This window comes from Anolis carolinensis, chromosome 1, assembly GCF_035594765.1.
Source record: "Anolis carolinensis isolate JA03-04 chromosome 1, rAnoCar3.1.pri, whole genome shotgun sequence".
NCBI lineage: Eukaryota > Metazoa > Chordata > Lepidosauria > Squamata > Dactyloidae > Anolis > Anolis carolinensis.
The window spans coordinates 197,343,941-197,359,751 of NC_085841.1; the positions used below are offsets into that span (position 1 = coordinate 197,343,941).

Genomic DNA, 15,811 nt, shown 5'->3' on the forward strand with positions numbered 1-15,811 from the left:
GGGGGTGCTTTGAATGCGATTTCCTGCTTCTTGGCAGGGGGTTGGACTGGATAACCCATGAGGTCTCTTCCAACTCTACTATTCTATGATTCTATGATTCTAAGTGAACTAAAAGATGCTCTCAAATCTGTTGTAAGTTTACCAACTTCATGGAAAAAAACTCTTCTGAGAGGTAAACTATTTGTTCCTCCGTTGGAAATCATAGACAGAGATATAAAAAACTTTAAAAATCTAATTAATAGAACTATTTTTCAAGAATTTTCTGTCTGCCTGATGAAATTATCTGGTGAGACCAATTACAAAGGGTCAAAGTGAATTAATTTGAAAGTGATTATACAATAAAAACTATGGGAATTAATTTTTAACATACCTAAGAACTCTATAACCGTAACATCCTGGGACCACGTGGTCTCTGGACTGAGTCCAAACAGCAAATAAGGCAGGAAGTGACCTAGAAATGAACCACTGAGATAAAATCATAGAGGTTGAAATATAGCTTGAACTACAGAAAACAGAGAAACAACTAAAAGGGCTGTAAGCAACAGCGTACTAAAAGTGAAAGTGGTTGAAGGAGGCACTACAACAAATCTTCAAAAATCAGATGTCTGATTTTTTTTAAGTAGTTTGATTACAGAAATAACTGAAAGGTCAACAAGACCAAGATCCAAAAATCAAATAGCTGTGCAGGCTACAATGAAAGAAAGGGATTTTCTTTTCATTTTTAAAGTGTTTTTTTATTTTATTTTATTAATTTATTTATGCTCCACTTTTATCTCAAGAACTGAGGCTTATTGCTGTTCTAAACCTATTTTGAATTCTTCCTTTTTTTTTTCTTTGCATACTGACAACATGGGTGCGGTTTAGTAAATGGCAAGAACTTACTACTGGCTGTTGGCACATGGATGTGCTGGAAAGGAATGTAAATATGGAGAGCCAAGGACGTGCAGGTGGCCAATAGGAACAGCCATGTATAACCCAGGAACAGCACCCTATTGTTCCATGCCACAAGTACAGAACCAAATCTGTCTGGACAGATGGCCAGGTAGCCAGGCTCCAAAAAGTATCAATAATGACAAAGTTCTGTTCCTGGCTTGGAAGTGTGTGTTCCTGTTTCATTGTGCAGTGCTGACTTGGGCACAAGTGGTCCTACCCCAGGAGGTTTGTTTGTGTGGCAGATCCTTCATGAAATGTCTGGGAGGCACAGTTTTTCTAGCTATGACAAAGAACGGAATTTTGCAGCATACACCCAATGAGGAACCAATACAGTAATGGTGACATTCTGTTCCCGGTTTGAAAGTGTTGGTTCCTGTTTCATTGTGTACTACTTAGTGTGAAAGTACTTGTTGCATCCCAGAAACTTCATTTTTCTGCCACAAACTTCATTAAACAAGTGAAGGACGAAGTTCCTCTTCCCAGGACAAAGTTTTTGCCTTCTGCTCAAGTGTCTCCTTCCTTGAGCACTTTAGCACTTATGACCAATCAGGAAAACATCTAAACCCTGGAACAAACTGAGATTTAAATATCCCATGATTTCTGACTGCAGGGACATACAGACATCCGAAGATCTGGATATTCGGCTAAAATCCTTCCTCCATTAGGGATATTGGAATATTATTAATAAAATATCAAGAGTAACATTTACTCCCGTACTAGACATTATATAGGAAATTGGGAAACATATTTGAATTAGTGTAAAATGGTGCAGAATATATACTTTGATTAAACAAATGTTAAAATGTTTTCTGAAGGATTCATTACCAAAACCTTTAGGAACTGCTGACTTAAAGGAGCATCCCCACTGCAGAATTATAGCATATTTGGAGCTCCCGATTAAACCACTGAGCTGCTGAACTTGCTGTCCGAAAGGTCGGCAGTTCGAATTTGAGAAGCAGGATGAGCTCATGCTGTTAGCCCCAGCTTCTGCCAGCCTAACAGTTCAAAAACATTCAAATGTGAGTAGATCAATAGGTACTGCTCTGGTGGGAAGGTAACGTCTCTCCATGCAATCATGCCAAACACATCACCTTGGAGGTGTCTATGAACCCTATCCTGGATACCAGGAGGTGTCAGCTTAGAAATGGAGAAGAGCACCAACCCCCAGAGTCGGACACGACTGGATTTAATGTCAAGGGGAAAGCTTTATCTTTACCTGACACCACTTTAACTGCCATGGAACCCTGAGATTTGCAGTTTGTTGTGGTATGAGAGTTCTTGGACAAAGAGGAATAAATATATCACCAAACTACACACCCCAGAATTCCATAGCATTGAGCCATGGCAGTTCATGTTGTCAAAGGGCTTAAACTCTGCAATGTTAACATAGCCATAGACGTTTTAAACTAGTGCTCCTCAAACTGTTTTTATATTTTATTATATTGTATTGCTCTGGGCATGGCCCCATGTTAGCCACCCCGAGTCCCCGCTGGGGAGATGGTGGCGGGGTATAAATAAAGTATTATTATTATTATTATTATTATTATTATTATTATTATTATTATTTGTTATGCCAACTTATTTGCAGATCCAATTTCCAGAAGTCCTAACGGTGCTCCATGCAGTCATGCTGGCCACGTGACCTTGGAGGAGTCTATGGACAACAGCGACTCTTTCGTCTAGAAATGGAGATGAGCACCAACCCCCAGAGTCAGGCTCGACTAGACTTAATCTCAAGGGGAAAAACCTTTACTTTTACTAGTGTTTCCCAAACTTTGTTCTGTCAGCTTTTTTGGACTTCCAGCTTCCAGAAGTCTTCTTGCCAGCTCAGCCAACAGTCCGGAAATCTAGAAGTTGAAGTCCAAACAAATATAGAAAGTCTATATTTGGGTGCCACTTCTTCAACCACCCAGGAGGACATTTTGGGAATTTGTAGCATTTTGTATGTGCCGTATAAAGGACACCCATCTTATATTACGTGAGCAAGGATTCACAAGGAGCATGTTAGTATGGATTGAGCACTATGGCCAGGGACTATTTTTTGTCCCTTTGTGATGCGCAATGGCTGGCGGAAGTATTCGGCCCATGCAAGTAAGTGAGGCTGTCCCATTGTTTCCAGACTGATTTTTTTCACTCCTTATTGCCAGAGCTTTGGGTAGGATGAGGGAAAGAGATTGGGGAACAGTTGGTTGAAGTAACATTAAATATACCCCCCCCCCAAAAAAAAAAAGTGAAGAGAGGGACAATTGGGTAATTCGGAGAAACACCAGTGATTCATAGCTCAGATATTTCAAAGGAACTTTGGTGAAATCTTCACTTACAAAAAGAAGTCCCACATCAGAGAATAGTTAACTAAAGGTGGGAAGGAGAGACATTAGCAAAGTCAATAAGGAGACACATGGTCCACGGAGCACAGTTTGGGAACCACTGGTAAGGATGGTAAGGTATGAGATGACATGATTTTGATTGAATGACAACTGGATTTTTAAAATCAAAGGGAGTTTTACTTTGACGTAATATGGACTATAGATTATAATTCACAAATGTAGGTACACAGCGGAAGTGTCCTTCTTGTGGATTTTTCTGCAAAACTGGTAAGCTGTCCTGAGCCAACTTTCCTTCGGTCTTTGAAGAACTGCGCAGTGAGTTATTCTGACACATGGCACAGCAATTTATTATTATTATTATTATTATTATTATTATTATTATTATTATTACATTGATTATTATACTCTATTTATTATTTTATAATTACATTCATTATTTTACTCTATTATTTTATTACCTTTATTATTGTACTCTATTATTATTACAATTATTATTTTACTTTGATTATTTGTTTCATTATTTTTGATATATTGATTCTTTTTATATATTGATTTTAATATATTGATTATTTTACTTTATTTATTGTTTTTATTCCATGTATCATTTTACTCTTTATTATTATTATTATATAGTCTATGCATTCTGAATATGAAGCTCTAACCTGAATTGCTTTTTAAAAGCTTTTTTTATTCATTTGTTTTAATTGTCTTTGAACTGTTTTACTGTAATATTTATACGTTTGAAATTCCATTTCAATATTGATTTTTGAATGTTTGTAATGCTATTGCTTTTTAACTGTCAGTTGTTTCTGATGTGGAGCATAATAATAATAATAACAACAACAACAACAACAACAACAACAACAACAACAACAACAACAACATGTTTTCCATTATGTCCGTCCTTTGGAGAAGTAGTCTGCTAAACCTCTCCCAGGTCATAAGAAGTGACTTGGTCCAAAAGGTTTTCTTTTCCTGAGAGAACACTTCTTGGCAACCACTGATGGTCCATGGAACACAGCTTAGGAACCACTACTATAATGACACAGGTAAGCATGGTAAGAGATGACATGATTTTGATCAAATGACAACTGGATTTTTAAAATGAAAGGTTGTTTTACTTTGGAGTAATATTGACTATAGATTTTAATTAACAAATGTAGGTACACAGCGGAAGCGTCCTTCTTGTGGATTTTTCTGCAAAACTGGTAAGCTGTCCTGAGCCAACTCTCCTTTGGTCTTTGAAGAACTGCGCAGTGAGTTATTTTGACACATGGCACAGCAATTTTTATTATTATTATTATTATTATTATTATTATTATTATTATTATTATTATTATTATTATTGTATTATTATTACATTTTTTATTATACTCTATTATTTTTATTACATTTATTATTTTACTTTAGATATTATTTTATTATTACATTGATTATTTTACTCTATGTATTATTATACATCCATTTATTATTTTACTCTATTATTTTTATTATTACATTGATTATTTTACTTTATTGTTTGTATTCCATTTATTATTTTACTCTGTTTATTATTATTATATAGTCTTGGCATTCTGAATCTGCAGCTCAAACCTGAATTGCTTTTTAAAAGCTTTTTTTATTCATTTGTTTTAATTGTCCTTGAACTATTTTACTGTAATATTTATATATTTTAAATTCCATTTCAATATTGATTTTTTGAATGTCTGTAATGCTATTGCTTTTTAACTGTCAGTTGTTTCTGATGTGAAGCATAATAATAATAATAATAATAATAATAATAATAATAATAATAATAATAATAATATGTTTTCCATTGTGTCCATGCTTTGGAGAGGTAGTTTGCTAAACCTCTCCCAGGTCACAAAAAGTGACTTGGTCCAAAAGGTTTTCTTTTCCTGAGAGAACACGCTTGTGTTCTCTCAGGTTTTGCTTTTCCCCTTGTCGCATTGCCAGAAAAAAGCAAAAGACGCTGGTGGTTGGCGCTCCTGGTTTCCAGGACGGGGTTCAAGTCCCTGCGGCGTCCTCGCTGACCTCTCAATGCGACTGGGACTTCTTTTTCCAGGGGACCCGATATCCAGGTGGTGGAGAACCCACTCGGGCATTTAGTCTAAACGTGGAATGAGCTCTCTTAGGGGATGGAGCTTGTTTTAGGACAGGCGTCAGCATCTTGGGTCTCAAATGGTGTTTGCCGGACTATGAAGGAGATTGCAGTTTATTTTCCATTCTCATCCTGGATGCTATTAGATTCTCTCTGTACATATCCAAACTTTTGTAGATTCAAAGCAGCAGTGGGAGAAGTAAGACACCCCACCAAAGACATACGACATTGGGTGAGAGTACTTCAGACGTCCTTAAATGAATACAATAGAATACATTTTATTGATGAGCCTTTAGGCCGTATCACAATACCAATACCAAAGGCTTGATAGGACCTGATTACACTCTATGTAGTAAGTTAGGATATACAGTAGAGTCTCACTTATCCAACATAAACGGGCCGGCAGAATGTTGGATAAGCGAATATGTTGGATAATAAGGAGAGATTAAGAAAAAGCCTATTAAACATCAAAATAGGTTATGATTTTACAAATTAAACAGCAAAACATCATGTTATACAGCAAATTTGACAGAAAAAGTAGTTCATTACACATTAATGCTATGTAGTAATTACTGTATTTACGAATTTAGCACCAAAATATCATGATATATTGAAAACATTGACTACAAAAATGCATTGGATAATCCAGAACGTTGGATAAGTGAGACTCTACTGTATGTAAGAAATCAGTTAATGCGTGTGTGTCAAATGTAAAATAAGATGATTGTTTGAGCCATGTCTGGAGAGCTGTTAAACCTTGGAGTTTCTGATACTGTTGCAATTTTGTTCAGGCTTGAGCTAAGCAGGTGCAGAGATGGTTGGAAGAGAGAAGCAGAGAGAGAGACGCAGAGTTTGAAGTGTGCTCTTGCTTCATGGACTGCAGAAGGAATTTATCCACATGGACAAAGCAACGAGTAGTTCAAATCTCTCATGAAAGGACATTATATGAGTTGGTACAACTGAGCACATCGTACATATGTTGTTATGGATTTAAGAAGAATAAACCACTTGTTCCTTATTGTTCACCTGCGTGGCACATCTGTTCTTTCTCTGCCAAAGCAGTGTGTGGACTACACATTTTGATTTTTCATTACGTCACAGTTTGATGCGAAATTCCCAGTACATTGTCCATTTGATATATGGACCAAGGTAGAAGTCTCTTGCCTTCTGGTACAATTTACTGTCACATAATATGTGTGCTATGGTCTCAGTTTCAGGTTCTCCACAGATACAAATCCATTCATTATAGGGGATGTTATTAAATCTCCTGTATCTGACCATTGTCTCAAGGTGATCAAATCTAGCTCAAGTGATTATCTCCCTAAACTGTTTTGGCATTTGCATTTTAGATAGTTGGCAATTTGGAAGGTACTTTGATATCGACTCAACCATTTTATGCAACGTTATCTTTTTGTGTTCCATGTCCAAAACTTTTTGTATAGCGCTCTTTTTTACTTGGTCACTTAAGGTGCAGGAGACAGGAAGACCACAACTTCTTATATCATTTGTCAGTTGCATAATCCAAGAAGTCTGTAGTTGGGATTTCATCTGTTCTAATAGGCACAATTTTGAGAGTCCTTAAATGAGGGATCCAAGTGTGAATCAAATCTGAACTCTCCCTAGAAGACAACATGACTCAGCGGAGACTTTGGACATGTGAGAAGACAGGAGACATTAGAAAAGGCAAGGAAAGGGAGAGGACAGCAAGAAAAAAGGGAAGTGTATTACAGGTGAATTGGTTCAATCATGGATGCCACGGCTGATGTCCTAAGTCTGTAAGACTCTCGAACACTACTGGGGATGAGGGGCTTGGAAGTCTCTCATTTCCAGAATGGACATATAAGTCTAAGTCCATTCGATGGCTATTGACAACAACCAAATCTTTGTTCCTGTTCTTGTGTGTCTTTAAATCAGTGGTTCCCAAACTTTTTTTTCACCAGGGACCACTTGACCAGGGACCATTTGACCAGGAACCACTTCACCATGGACCACTTGACCAGGGACCACTTTTACCAGGGACTACTTGACCAGGGACCACTTTGGCCAGGAAACACTTTGACCAGGGACCACTTTCCAACATTAGTACCAAAAAGGTTGCAAATCCTTTTTTGGTCAAATATTAATTCAGTTTGGTTATTTGGGGAGCTGATTCAGAAAATTACATTGCAGAAAATTGCCGCTGTGTGAGAGCCTTCTCTGCTCTGGCCTGGGAATCCTCTCAAGACCAAGAAAGTGCTGGTGAGGTGTACGAGCTAGCGTGTCCTTCTTTCCTCCCTTCTCTCCCTCTTCCTGTCTTGCTCTCCTCCAGTTGCAGCATGCATCTCTGGTGCCAATTTTCCCTGCATGTCTCATGGCCCTTATTTTAGGTCTCATGGCCCACCAGTGGGCCGCAGCCCACAGGTTCAGAACCATTGCTTTAAGTTGTTTCTGATCTATGATGACACTATATTGTTTCTGATGTATGACAACACTATGACGACACTTCTGATCTATGACGACACTATCACGGTTTTCTGGGATTGAGACTGCGTTACTTGCTCAAGGTCACCAAGGGAGTTTCCATGCCAAACAAGAAATCAAACTCTAGTCTCCAGAGTTTTGATCAACTGTCATGAAGACTTTTAAAACAAAAGTTAAAATATCCTGCTCAGACTGAACAGAATATCCCACTCCTGACACCAAAAATGTTATGAATAACTTTTCAATAACTTTAAAGCATAGGTTCTTTTTATTGCAGTTTCAGTCTGAGAGGTATAGCAGAACTTTTACAAAACAACAAAGAACAACATTTAGACATACAAACATACAGATTCTATGCAACTACATTGGATTCACAAACAACCTACAGTTACATTGGCTAAGAAACAAACAAGGGGGGGGGGGTTACATTTTCATTCGTCATTCACACACAACATGCATCCATCTTCATGCACACAAATATTACCATATTCTTTCTCCCTCCTTGGAGAAGCACCTGCTTAGGCCAGACCCAGCTTCCACTGCTGCCTGCCAAGACATAGTTCCAAAACTCCAAAACGCCAAAACGCCAAAACTTCAAAAAGACCATGACTTCAAAATGCACTCTTTTCTCTTCCCATGAGAAAAAGAGGCCCCAAACAGTGAACAGAATCCTGCTTTCCCATAGCAGATCTGCCACTCCCAAGTACACCATCTCCACTGAGCATGGTGGGTGAACAGCGTCGCTGTCTGTCACACCTTCTGGACTGTCATAAGGTCACTTATATAGCAATATTTTGCTGATGATGTCCCAAAGTTGTAAATGAATCATAGACGTCTTCCATTCTGGAATATCCTCAGTTTCCTGGACCAGATGTTGATTTCTCTTGATTGGTGTTAGCAAACACAAGCAGCTCTGCCCCAAAAGTTCATCAAGTTAGCAAATGTTGACACATGTTAACAGATGTAAACATTTCTCTTATCAGTCACAGTTCTTATCACAGTTTGCCAGGCAGGTCAACTATTTCAGGTCTCATTAGCAGGTTTTAATTACAATTCCTGAGCAGGTAGTTAACAGACTGGTGTCTTCAAATTTCTAACTCACTCATTCTTCCATTCATACCACATATCATATATGCATATTTTGGTTACACAACTGCTTAAACCACTACATGAATAGAGATCAAAAATTTAAGGCAACAGCAGTTGAATGTATGTTCAAATAAAACCACACAAGGCCAACTATTTGATTAATAGCTATTTTGACTACAGCTATTGCTATCAGGTATACCGTTAGTTTGTAGGAGCCCCGGATGGTGGGTTAAACCAATGAGCTGCTGAACTTGCTGACCAAAGGTTCACAGGTTTTAAACAGGGGCAAAAAATCCCAGGACTTCAGAAGAGGTCCACATACAGACCTGTCCTGGGATTTCTGTCTCCGCTGTTCAGACTTGCTGCTTTATTCTGTGATTTAGAGGCTTCCAAGATGGTTGCTGCGGGACTTCCCCCAGAAACCTCAGCGGCGTTTAAAAAAAATAAAAAATAAAGCCCTGGGATGCAGATCTATGGATCTATGGATCTCTGCAAAGTTCTGTTCTTTGTCTTAGCTAGAAAAACTGTGCCTCCCAGACATTTCATGAAGGATCTGCCACACAAATAAACCTCATAGGGTAGGACCACTTGTGCCCAAGTCAGCACTGCACAATGAAACAGGAACACACACTTCCAAGCCAGGAACAGAACTTTGTCATTATTGACACTTTTTGGAGCCTGGCTGCCTGGCCATCTGTCCAGACAGATTTGGCTGTGTACTTGTGGCATGGATAAGCGAGGCTTGGATAAGTGAGACTCTACTGTATGTCAATAAATGGCCCATTATTTCTCCATATCTTTGTGTCTGGTCTCTTTATTTTACGGTGGAGATTCAATGGGCTTAGCACTTTCAGTGAAGAAAATAAGATGTGAGCAGTGTGTCAGAAAGCTGGCTGAACAATGGTATGTCCTTGGGGGTTTATCAACCATATGGAATTGAGAAATATTTTTAAAAGAAAAAGGACAAGAATAAACATTTCAAAACTCAGAGGATCTCACCCCACTGAAACAGAAGAAGGCAGAGAGAAGGGGGAGACTTCACTCACCCCAACAACATTGTCATGCAAGCAGACACAGACAAAAGAAGCTCCAATTCATTTATTAAAATATTGTATTTACAAAAGGCTGAAAAAGTTGTGGACAACAAGTTAAACATGAGCCAATGATGTGATGCGGCTGCTAAAAAAGCCAACAGGATTCTGGCCTGCATCAATAGGGGTATAGCATCTAGATCCAGGGAAGTCATGCCACCTCTCTATTCTGCCTTGGTCAGACCACACCTGGAATACTGTGTCCAATTCTGGGCACCGCAGTTGAAGGGAGATGTTGACAAGCTGGAAAGCGTCCAGAGGAGGGTGACTAAAATGATTAAGGGTCTGGAGAACAAGCCCTATGAGGAGCGGCTTAAAGAACTGGGCATGTTTAGCCTGCAAAAGAGAAGGCTGAGAGGAGACATGATAGCCATGTACAAATATGTGAGGGGAAGTCATAGGGAGGAGGGAGTAAGCTTGTTTTATGCTGCCCTGCAGACTAGGATGCGGAACAATGGCTTCAAACTACAGGAAAGGAGATTCCACCTGAACATCAGGAAGAACTTCCTCACTGTGAGGGCTGTTCAGCAGTGGAACTCTCTGCCCCGGACTGTGGTGGAGGCTCCTTCTTTGGAGGCTTTTAAGCAGAGGCTGGATGGCCATCTGTCGGGGGTGCTTTGAATGCGATTTCCTGCTTCTTGGCAGGGGGTTGGACTGGATGGCCCATGAGGTCTCTTCCAACTCTACTATTCTATGATTCTATGATTCTAAGTGAACTAAAAGATGCTCTCAAATCTGTTGTAAGTTTACCAACTTCATGGAAAAAAACTCTTCTGAGAGGTAAACTAATCTAATTAATAGAACTATTTTTCAAGAATTTTCTGTCTGCCTGATGAAATTATCTGGTGAGACCAATTACAAAGGGTCAAAGTGAATTAATTTGAAAGTGATTATACAATAAAAACTATGGGAAATAATTTTTAACATACCTAAGAACTCTATAACCGTAACATCCTGGGACCATGTGGTCTCTGGATTGAGTCCAAACAGCAAATAAGGCAGGAAGTGACCTAGAAATGAACCACTGAGATAAAATCATAGAGGTTGAAATATAGCTTGAACTACAGAAAACAGAGAAACAACTAAAAGGGCTGTAAGCAACAGCGTACTAAAAGTGAAAGTGGTTGAAGGAGGCACTACAACAAATCTTCAAAAATCAGATGTCTGATTTTTTAAATAAACAGTTTGATTACAGAAATGACTGAAAGGTCAACAAGACCAAGATCCAAAAATCAGATAGCTGTGCAGGCTACAATGAAAGAAAGGGATTTTCTTTTCATTTTTAAAGTGTTTTTATTTTATTTTATTAATTTATTTATGCTCTACTTTTATCTCAAGAACTGAGGCTTATTTTGAATTCTTCCTTTTTTTCTTTGCATGTCTTTGTGCCATATACTGAAACTACTGTGTAATTTAAATAGTCTATTGATTGTTCCATAATGACCACAAATCATCTATAAAAGGGATATTACAATGCTTTTGGTTTTACTAATAGGGAGGAAGTACTAGCTCAAGGAATGCTTGGGAGAGCAATTATCGGTGGCTAGGAGTCATATTTAAAAAGCTAATGCATTCAGGAATCACATTTAAAAAGCTATTTTATATTACACTATCAGAGCCCAACAAATGTATCCCAGATGAAATAATTAAGCAGGATGATATATAGCTTTCTTCAACAGGAATTCAATATTTTGGACCTCCATTAATTCTGCCACACATTATTAGCATTGCCACAAAGCTCAAGTTAGAAAAAGATGAATGGATGTAAAAAAAAATAGTATGACAAAGCTATTGTTCACCTTAGTATGTATAGTATGCTTATTTTAGCAGACATCAATCAATAGGCAACAATGGATCTGAATTAATGTAAGGTGCATGGAACTGAAATGGTGGGATGGGGTTTTCCTGCCCATCTCATGGAAACCCCTCCAGATTGCCTGAAATGTTTCTGGCTATGTTTCTGGCCCTTGGGATCCCAAAATACAGTCATGACCCCACCTCCCTGACCACCCAACAATATTTTTCTGTCTATTGTCATGTGATTTTTCACTCAAAACCTGGTCATGAACTTCCAAAATCAGATGGCAGTTTACTTCACTGGCCACACAAAATCCTAATTTCCCCTAAAGAGAAAGAAAACGAAGAACATCAAAAAAAAATCTGAAAGTTTACCAGAATGGTAATCAGAAGTGGCAATACATTGTTTATGGTTCATCAAAACATGATGTCCTGCTAAAAAGAAGAGGTGTCAAATGTTTTTGCCCATGTACACATAGTGGAAGGTGAAGTCCATTTTTTCATGTCAGGAGCAACTTGAGACACTGCAAGTCACTTCAGGTGTGAAAGAATTGGCCGTCTGCAAGGACGTTGCTCAGGGGACGCCTGGATGTTTGATGTTTTACCATCCTGTGGGAGGCTTCTCTCATGTCCCCGCATGGGAGCTGGAGCTGACAGACAGAAGCTCACCCTGCTCCATGGATTCAAACCGCCAACCTTTCAGTCAGCAGTCCTGCTGGCATAAGGGTTTAACCCATTGTGCCACCGGGGGCTCTGGTGAGGTCCATGAACTTGGCACAGAAGGATCTTGAGAGAAAAGGTGGGTTGGGCTGTTAGACTCACACAGCTTCTTCGCTGGGTTTCTGTTTATTCCAATCTATTATGTTAGTATTTTGGCATCAGAGAAGTCTGTAGTTTGAAAGAATGGGACATAACTGTGCTTCAGAAAAAAATTATGGGAGATTTATGGCTCCTTGGGAGCACTTATTTCTCTTTGGCATATCTTGCTGACTGAGGTGCCTTCTGATGCAGGAAGAGGTCTTTGGTCTGCTGAGAAACTTACCAGAATTCTTCCGCCATCCGTGCCAAAGTATATCCTCAAAGGGAAATAAAACTGCAACAACATTTCTTCAATCTGTATCAAAGATATAAGCTTTATAAATATATCGGGGAGGGTAATATTAAGCATTTTTTGCTTCAGTTTTACCTTTGATTTCCAGAGATCAAGAGATACTGCAAAAGCATTACAAATGGCAACATTAAAAATATATTGCAGTGTGATGAAGGTAGAGAAAGACTAAACATTCTAAATATTGCACAAAAACTATTGCGGGGAGGATCCTACTATTCTGCTCTGCTGTTCCAGGTTCTGTTTTTCTTTTCTTTGTTCTTCCCTTTCATCTCATCTTGATAAAGGTGGAAGCTTTTTACTTGGGAAAGGTTAAGGTAAAGGTTTTCCCCTGACATTACGTCCAGTCCTGACCGACTCTGGGGGTTGGTGCTCATCTCCATTTCTAAGCCGAAGAGCCGGAGTTGTCTGTAGACACCTCCAAGGTCATGTGGCTGGCATGACTGCATGGAGTGCCGTTACCTTCCCGCCGGAGCAGTACCTATTGATCTACTCACATTTGCATGTTTTCAAACTGCTAGGTTGGCAGGAGCTGGGGCTAACAGAGGGCGCTCATTCCGCTCCTGGGATTTGAACCTGGGATCTTTTGGTCCGCAAGTTCAGCAGCTCAGCGCTTTTACACACTGTGCCACCAGGGGCCCACTTTTCTTGGAGAAGAATATAATTATTTAACTAATGTGGCAATTACAGTGATAAATTATATTACAGTAGAATTCCGGTTAACCTACTTCCGGTTATCCGACCTACCGTATTATCTGATGTGCCAGGCCCTTTGGAGATGCTCAGTATGCATTGCTAGGCAGCAATGTGCACAGGGCTCCCCTAAACCAAGTGATCACTGTAGGAACAGGCCTCGTTCCTCCGGCAAGCACTAGCCCCTTTGGAGGCATCCTGTGCACATTGCTAGGCAGTGCCTGGCTTGAACTCTTCATGAGGTCACGAAGAGTCGGAAACAACTGAATGAATAAACAACAAAAACCTATGCCTACAGATTTTCCTTCAACTGGAAGATTTCAGAAGTCCAAGAGATAAATTACATGAAGAAGAGATCAAAAGTCTTTTTTAAAACTCCAAAAATGCATGAACAATCAAATCTGGCTTGCACTTCTTGGTCGTGATCCAGAAAGAAGTAGCCCACTCTTCTCAAAGGCAGGGCAGTTTTCCTGAAGAGTTTTATATAACTTTCGGGTAGAAAATAAAGCCTAACATTTGGGCACATGAAACGTTTCAGGGACAAAGGCAAGAATGGGAACACATTACTTTCAGGGAACATTAGGATGGCAAAGTAAGGGTGGATGAATTTTAAAAGTTCAGCAAAATCTAATGTAGCGTAGTTTGCCTTCAATATATATTGATGGAAGCATTGTGTGAACGCAGCAAAGGGAGAGAGAGAGTTGCTTAGAAGCACCCAGAGGGGATATTACCAGAAGCAACCGCATGAAAGGGAACAAAAGAAACATTTAAGCTAAATATCAAGAATGTTGAAATCTGCTAAACTGTGAACAAAAAAGAAATCCCTTGCCTCCAGGGAAAGAGTGACAAGCTTTGTTTAAAACAGATTAGACTGGGTTGTTTGAGGATATATTGCAATGAGAGCGCCAATGTTACATTGGAGAAATTCCAAGTATTTTTGTATTTCTTGTTTAGGCTGAATATGCAGATGGGGAACAATGGCCTTAGATTTTTCAACATGCTAGAACAGGTGCAGCTACAAACCCAGCCAAGCAGATTATTAGGGAGCTAACATATTTGAGAATATAGATGGATTCTTTTGCTACCTTGCAGATGCAATTGTGTAGCATGCATCCAGCCCCACAAAAAAGAAAGAAGAAAGAAAGAAAGAAAGAAAGAAAGAAAGAAAGAAAGAAAGAAAGAAAGAAAGAAAGAAAGAAAGAAAGAAAGAAAGAAAGAGAGATAGGGTAAGATATACTGGAACTTGGTTTAGTCCAGCAGTTGCTACCAAATTCGGCTTCTTTTCACTGTCAGAAACACTGGAGTTATTCTAGCCAATATATTCTTGGTCCCGTGAATCCGGTTATGCTAAAAGAGTACATCTACATTGTAGAATTAATGCGGTTTGGCACCACTTTAATCTCCATGGCTCAATACTATGGAATGTTGAGAGTTTTATTTTTCAACGTCTTTAGCCTTCTCTTGCCAAAGAGTGTTGGTACTCTTCAAACTACACATCCCAGGATTCTTAAGCATTGAGCCATGCCAAGTAATGTAGTGTCAACTGCAGTAATTTTACAGTGTAGATTCCCCCCTAGTTTGATTGTCAATGGATGGAGGGATAGATAGATTTATTCCCTCTTCATTATCACGCTGCTGGTTTTATTTTCATTTCTGGATTTGTTTTGGTCATTTTGTCTTGGGAGATTAAGAGAAGCAGTTGCTTTGTAGAAGTTTTTTGAGGCAAAAGACTGTCCAAAATGCTTTTTTTTTTAAACAAACAAAAACCAAAATGTGGATGACTCCAGAAATTTGGGGAAAGTTCTGAAATGAAGGCTAGGGTTGTAACAAAAGGTGGCAGTGGAAGGGGGGTATTAAAGGTCATACAGTAGAGTCTCAGTTATCCAACCTTTGCTTATCCAGTGTTCTGGATTATCCAACGCAGACTGCCTCCCACCTGGATCTCCAGCTGTTTCTCTAGGCCGCAAGGGCTGAACTTTTTATGGATTTAACTTCCGACAATGTTCTTACGGTAGGTTCATTTTATGCAATTCTGTCTTTATTTATAGTCAATTTTTTAGTAGTCAATGTTTTTGTAGTCAATGTTTTCAATACATTGCGATGTTTTGGTGCTAAATTTGCAAATACAGTAATACTACATAATGTTACTGTGTATGGAACTGCTTTTGCTGTTCTGTTGTAAAACATGATGTTTTGGTGCTTAATTTGCAAA

At 39.0% G+C, this 15,811-nt stretch overlaps 1 long non-coding RNA gene across 3 annotated transcripts in view; it reads right to left on the reverse strand.

The window, feature by feature from the left end:
• LOC103280023 (uncharacterized) overlaps positions 1-15,811 on the reverse strand; it is a 1,071,411-nt gene that overhangs the window by 825,096 nt on the left and 230,504 nt on the right. Inside the window, exon 1 of one of the 3 annotated variants that reach the window (XR_010000974.1) lies at positions 12,841-13,241. The exons of the other annotated variants lie outside the window; for them this stretch is intronic. This is a non-coding gene — a long non-coding RNA (uncharacterized LOC103280023). Of the gene's footprint in view, positions 1-12,840; positions 13,242-15,811 lie in introns of those variants that run through there. 3 annotated transcript variants of the gene reach the window in all.